General features: G+C 28.9%; 1 long non-coding RNA gene across 1 annotated transcript; it reads right to left on the bottom strand.

The window, feature by feature from the left end:
• Positions 1–6050: 6050 nt before the first annotated feature.
• On the bottom strand, positions 6051–7355 carry LOC131611756 (uncharacterized). The gene is made up of 4 exons (XR_009287116.1): positions 7225–7355; positions 6614–6679; positions 6282–6368; positions 6051–6138 (listed from the first exon to the last, which is right to left on the bottom strand). It is a non-coding gene; the product is annotated as an uncharacterized LOC131611756 (long non-coding RNA).
• Between the last annotated feature and the right edge of the window lie 332 nt (positions 7356–7687).

The following is a 7687-nucleotide window of genomic DNA, read 5'->3' as shown; positions in this document are numbered from 1 at the left end:
TTTTTATGCACCCTTACATTGAGCGGATCGTAGATGTTGTGGGGGACGGTAACTGTGGTTAGCGAGTCGTCTCGGCGTTGCCTGGTATATGGAGAGGAAGCTAAATTTGAAGCGGTTAACGAAACTCTTGTGTCTTGGATGAACCCTTACGCACTGGTGTCAAAATGAATGAAATTCCCAGAAATGAGACATCTTATTGCATGCGCCTATGATATGGTGTACATTGACTTGACGCATTATGGTTTTTCAGATACCTTTTTCCTACTCTGCACCGCACCGCCTGCAAATTCAAATACTCGCATCATGTGTATTGGATGGCTTTCAAAAGCGAATCACTTTGCGCAAGTTTACTTAAAATCGGGATGCCCCATACCACCTACGTCACCGGAATGATATTTTCATCATACCGAAGATGCCGAGACGTTGCCAGATCTTTTTGTTGATAGGATGCACGAATTCGAAAGATTGAACAACATCGAGAAGGAAGCGAATAAGGAAAAGTCAAAATTGGAACCACCAATAGATTTAGCCGGCGATAGTTCTTTTGATGTATTTTTTAGTTTCAAAGTGTAATATATGCACTCCTTAACATTGTAATATAATCATTTTTGTCAAGTATTAGTTTATGTGTTTATGTGTTTTCCTTCTACTGCCACTGCTGTATTATTCGATTCTGTTAAAAAATAGCAAGGAAACTTTCGTAAGTGTATCTACGAAAGGCTCTAATTTAAAAAATTATGGGTTTTTTCCGTAGGTACACCTACGGCAGCAAAATATCTAAGATACTTCCGTAGATATACCTTCGGAACGTTCTGTGACAGAAAATGTGTGGTCCATATGCACCAAGGTTTTCTATATATGTTATGGTTTCTAGTGTTGTATTACACACAAACACAAAAATTTCTCAAGAGAATTAGTTCATGGCATCTCCTAGGCCATCATCATGGCAGCGGTCATCATCCAAGCGACCCGCTCCTGAACAAATTATTTTCAAAAGGGACAGGCATGTTATTTTTAAAGGATCCAAAGGTTTAGAACAAAGACCTCACTTGAGATCGGAGAAACGGAACGTTGGTGGGATGAAGTGGAAAACGACATTCATGTCATTCAAATGATGCATGGATCACATGAAATTGTTTTGACTGTTGTAATTTCTTAGTTTTCTATTCAAAATTTCAATGTAATGCCGATTTTAATCAATGAATGTTTCTTTTCCCGTTGTTTTGCTGATTTTGGATTTATTCCACAGGTGTACCTACGGTGTGTTTCGTATGTGCATCTACGAAATATTTTCACGCAAATGTTAAAAAAGGTGCTTTTTGAGGTACATCTACGAAATCAAAGGACAATTTTGTCAATTCAGTGGTGCGTGAGATATCCAAGGAGTTTAATAAGAAATTCTCATTTTTAATTGAATTTAATCGAGTTTAAATCTCATCCTTTCAAATTTAATATATGTTTTTTTGTTATACTTTTAAAATCAATTTTAATGGTTGAGATTTCACTTAATTATAATGTCGTTGGTGTGGATTTATGTCCAAAATTGCAAACTCGGTGAATTTAATTTGTAAAATTTACAAATAACAAAAACATTATTGAATTTTATGACATCAACTAGCGGGATACCCGTGCTATCGCACGGGGCCGTTTGGATTTATTATTACGTGGATAAGATCTATCTTATAAAGTTATTCCGTATATATTTAAACAATACTCATATTAATTGGATGACTATCGGAATAAAAATAAAAAATTTAGTATGTTAAATAAAATATATGAATAAAATATATATAGATATGTATTGCTTAAAATTATAAGTTTAACGTGTATGAATATCGTCATTAAAATCAATGCATATAAGAATAATAATAATAATTAGTAGATTTTTCTTATTTATTAAAATATTTGTAACTTGTTTCCATTAATAAAAATAATTGTATCACCAATATCTTTTTCGCATTTATAAAAATATTTTTAACTTATTCACGTTTATAAATATAATTGTATTAATAGTAGACTTTTTCTGTTTATAAAGTTATTTGCAATTTATTTTCGTTTATAAAAATAATTGTATCAACAATTGTCTTTTTTTTCGTTTATAAAAAAATTGTATCAACAATAGACTTATTTTGTTTATAAAAATATTTGTAGCTTATTCCCGTTTATAAAAATATTTGTATCAACAATAGACTTATTTTCGTTTATAAAAATATATGTAACTTATTCCCGTTTATTAAATCAATTGTATCAATAGTTGACTATTCCCGTTTATACAAATATTTGTAATTTATTCCGGTTTATAAAATCAACTGTATCAACATTAGACTTTTACTTTTTCCCGTTTATAAAAATATTTGTAATTTATTGCCTTTTATAAAATCAATTGTATCAACAATAGCTTTTTTCCGGTTATAAAAATACTTATAACTTATTCCAGCTTATAAATATAACTGTATCAACAATTTTTTTTTAATTTATACAAATATTTGTAACTTATTTCCCTTTATTAATATAAGTGTATCAACAATAGTATTTTTCCTTTTATAAAATATTTGTAATTTATTTCCGTTTATAAAATCAGTTAACAGTAAACTTTTCTCCGTTTATAAAATATAAAATATTTGTAACTTATTCAAATTTATAAAATATTTGTAACTTATTTGAAAATATTTGTAACTTAATCATTAATTTAAAAATATTTGTATCAACAATAATTTTTTCCCTTTATAAAAATATTTCCATCAAAAATAGATTTTTTTCGTTTATAAAAATGTTTATATCCAAGATACATCTTTTCCCGTATTTAAAAAGAATGTCGTTTTAAGAAAATTGAATCAACAATATACATTAAAAAATAAAGTAACACTTACGTTTAATTTATGATAAAATAATTTTTTAACTTCTAAATTATAAAAAATTTAGTTTAAAATTTTTATTTTGTTTTAGTATTTTTATAACTTAGAAGAGCGCTACATAAATGTGAAACAAAACACTATGCATGGAATACATGATGAACAAAACAAAGTAGTTGTATTATGCTTGATAGGTTATTATTCTTCTATTTCATTTTATAAATTAATAAATATTAAAATTTATATATTTACTTGCATATTCTTATTCTATAGTTTAGTGCAATTTTAAATTAGTGCATGATAAAATTACGTAAGTCCGTTTGTGATATTATACTTAAGAAATATTTAATTTAATTATAAGTGTTATTTTTGAATTAATATAAGCCATTGAATTTATTTACATTAAATTTTCATCATTTTAAAATCAAGACTTTATTGATAGTATATATTTCCACTTTTACATGACTGTGCAATATATTTCCCTTTTTAAAAGTTCTATTTACCTTGTCATTATTGTATCATTCACTAATTTTCTTAATTTTTAATATCATTAATTCTTTTAATTATCAATAACATTTAATTTAATTACTTCACATTATTTCACATTATCATTAATTCTCTTAATTATCAATAACATTTGATTTTCTTATGTTTTTTTTTCACATTATCTTAAATTTTTAATAGATTGGTGTCTTTTTCCATTCCTCTACTTAAAATCCATAATAATTTTCAACAAAACTATAAATTATCTTGAATGCATATGCCAATATAGTGATTAGTTACCTAATAATTCAAAAAATTTATTGTATAAATAATAAAAATTAAGATAAATTGAGAAATAAATTCTAAATGAGGCTGATATCTCATAGATATGCTTACATCTAACCGTGAATCCAGATCAGTTAACAAAACTCAATTGAAACCAAATGAGTTAATTGTAAAACTAAAAAAAATTAAATCTAAAATTTATAATTGCTTTTCATCACATATCAGTTTTTAAATCCTTCTTATTATATCATATTTACAATTTTAACCAACCTACAATATATACGGTTCCCCGTCAAATTTCAGTTCTAAATGAATATCTACATTTCATGGTACACACACTTTTGTTTTCAAAATATAATAAAAATATAAATAATGAAAATAAAATTGGTTTACCAAAATAGTTTATTCTTTTTAAAAAAAGACATGTTTTTAAATCAATAGATTAATATCAATATCATATGCATACTATATCAGTACCCATGTGTTTGCAAACATTTAATCTTGAAATTTAATTTTAATTTCAAAATTTTATAATTTAAAATTATCTATTTATTTTGCTTTTATTATAAATTAAATTATATTTTAAAGTTATAAATAATTAATAATAATGATGATCTTTTAAAATTATCTTTTATTTTCAATTTGCACTTACCATGGAAATGGAATAGAATAGGCTTAATCCCAATTTCCAACCAATAAAATTTTGCTTCTATATGTACATTCCCTGCCATAATAAAACTAATATTATAAACCAAGATAATATAGTATGTATTATGTTGTATATTCAATATGCATTTCATAACTTATGAGATTTATGAACTTATGTATTGACATATATGACCTATCAAGTAGACGTTGATGGCTTATACTTTTATTGTTTGGTTAAGATCAACATTGTATATACATCTATGAACTTATGTATTCACATGTATGACCTTTATTCCTTGTCTTTCAGTAATAGATAAAATCGTTTTGTCATGCGAGCACAAATGATGAATTGGTTCCTCCCTGATAAATCATTTAGTGCAATTTATTTATACTAAAGATGCAAGCTTCCTCATATAAGAAAAAGAATCCAACAATATGAAAGATAAATAATCTTTTCTTATGATTGGAAAAAACCAAATAGAACAACTACCTAAAATATTCATGGCATAGGCAAAACATGAAAATGTGATATAACAATATCATTTAACTAACATATTGATACATAGATAACAACACAAATCCATCGGTAGTGTTACATAGAAGAAAAGGTACCCAATTAAGGTGCCATTTCAGTCTGCAAAACTGTGACGTACGATGTCGCAGCAGGAGCTGTAGTTGCTGGTTGAAGAAGTTGTTTCTCTACATTCAGAATCTCACCTTTTGAAAAGAACAAAGAAAAATATAAGCAATCAAATTATGTTTAACAAAATACTAACTGAAAATTGTCAAATGATACATAAAAACTATTATTCTAGAAAGGAACATTAATTTCAAATAATTGAAGAGAATCAATCATATATGCCTGATTTGCTCTCTCTCAACCTTTTATTCTACTGGAATTTAATATCTTCAATTTGATTCCCTCTACTTCTACCGGCATGCTCATATTCTATCATCTAAACTATATCTAAACTATATTTCTCATTCTTATAATCACTAAAATATAGCTGCTAAAATTTAAAAAAGAAAATTAAAGAGAAATGATTATTCTGTAGAGATAATATTTTTAGGAATAGCCTTTGTATATCAATATCAAATGGAAAAACATGTAGAGGTAACAACCAATTTAGAGAAAACTATAAGGGAATGTTTTTGCAAGGACATAACATAACTGAGAGACACATGTTGTCTAATCCCACTTGATCTACAACAACCATGAACTGTTGATGCAGCTCAATAGACCAAACAACTCACAACTTCTTCATTGTGGAACAATCATCTATCTCATCTACTTCATCTTCCTCAATAGACCAAATAATGAAGAACAATCATGCAGTCCTGTTTCAGCAGAAAAAATTTCAATTAACCACAAACATTAAAAATATTTTTCTTAAATCATATTAAGCCATGTAAAATTGCAAAATTATATTACTGCAACTACATATCCAAATAACGATATAGTCGTGTCATACTGCCACTGTATTCTTTTATTGTCAAAAACCTATATACCAACACTTTTTGCATCCTCAACAATCTGTCAAGTATAAATTAATAAAAGTTGCATCAAATCATGTTGAACCACAATATATATGAAAATCACGGGGAAAGCGAAGTAGCATCAAATTCATCACCTAACAGTAACAACAAATAGAAAAGTAACATAATTTGTTTTCAATTGCTTGTCTTTTGATATAAGTCTACACAAATCTCTCATGTCAATATACCCAAATTTCAAAAAAGTCATCACAGAATACCAACTACATTTTAGAATATTATGGGCGTATAAAACTTGGAGTGAGGATAAGACCTATGTTCTATTAGTAGCAATAGTCGATGACGCCTTTCCTCCGAGATATCTTCAATCTTTTTCCTGAACATACAAATTAAAATTAAGTGAGAGAAAAATCGATTTATTCAGATTTAAGAACAAAAAAAACAAAACCTTTTTACAACAACTAATCAAAAGATAACAACAGCTGAAGCATACTTGTTGACAACAACATCAACAATGACCTAAATTGGGTTCTGATCAGTGAGAAAATTGATAATCTCCATAGCATGCTTGATGATACCAACATGAGCTTCTTCTCATTGTTCCTCCTGTGCATTATGAGTGAGTTTGTCAGCCTCTCAACAATAGGACACTGGGATTTCCTAAACCTCTTCATAGAGTCACTCAATAAAACATCAGTGAGCTAACACACCAAAAACAACAAAGTAATATGAAGTTCAACTTTGGTTCATACAATTCAACAAACACTTTGTGGACAGACTAACAAAACAATCAATTTCAAAAACAATTGTTTCTCTCTGTAACAAAAACAAAAACACGAAAAAGAAAAAACCTGTGTTAAACTCGTTTCAAAGACATAATGAATGTACGACGCCTTCAAGGTCTCTCTTTTATCAGCCTGTAAAAACAGTGAGTTAAGGGTAGTGTTATATGAAAGATAATACTCTATCAAAGCAGATAAACAACTTCAGCACCCATAGATATATCTTTGCTTCCAATTGCAGCTGAAAGCTCCAATTGACGGGTCGGGTTCAAGCCAATACTAGAATCAATAGCTGCATGAGGATAAATATACTGCACATCCAACTGATATAATATTCCACAGTCAGATGCGTCATAAGAATGCTAAAGTAGATACAATGCAGAAGCAAATGTAGTATATCCTATTTTTAGTGATGTTCAGCGAACTATACCAAGTTTTGTTGACATTATTCTGGCCTTTAAGTTTGAAACGTTATAAAGATCTTTAAGTAAGTGATTATTATAGTGTACAATACGTTTGCTCCTACTGAATTTTTTTATCATTGGATATGATCTAGGCTCTTCACCTAGGCAAACACTAATAAATGGTTTCAAAATCATTTGATAGCTACAAAATCAAATTTCAATTGAAAGTCAACCCTTCAATTAGAAAATTCTAGGAAATAGATGATGAAAACAAACCTGGGATTTGGAGGGTTAAGGAGTAGCTCCGACACCGGCAGAAACACAATATCCCTTAAAAAAGTATCTTCTTTTCGCTTTTCTACAGTAAAATATCCTTGCATCCAGATCTGCATCATGTTCTCAGTCAGAATCACTGCCGCAGATTAAATCCCAACCGCACCTCTCATAAACTTCGACGCCACCAAGAGCTTCTACCAAATCGCGCCACACTTCATATTTGGATTAAACCGCGACTGATCCCCTCCAACAGCAGCCACCGTGATCCTTGTTTCAACCATGTAAGCCACACAGACTGATGTTTGGATGAACAACAAATTTAGGGTTTGGAATGTATGCAACCATCTTAATATCCTTCAACAGTAAATCAAACGTTGTAATCTTGGGAAAGGATGCTTTGGGTTGAAAATCGTGAAACGTGTTTGCAGTATCAATGTATCTGTTGGCTGCTCATATTTCACAG

The sequence above is a fragment of the Vicia villosa genome, linkage group LG6 (genome assembly GCF_029867415.1).
Source record: "Vicia villosa cultivar HV-30 ecotype Madison, WI linkage group LG6, Vvil1.0, whole genome shotgun sequence".
Lineage (NCBI taxonomy): Eukaryota > Viridiplantae > Streptophyta > Magnoliopsida > Fabales > Fabaceae > Vicia > Vicia villosa.
The sequence above is the reverse complement of the archived record's forward strand: the minus strand, read 5'-3'. Positions and strand labels throughout refer to the sequence as shown.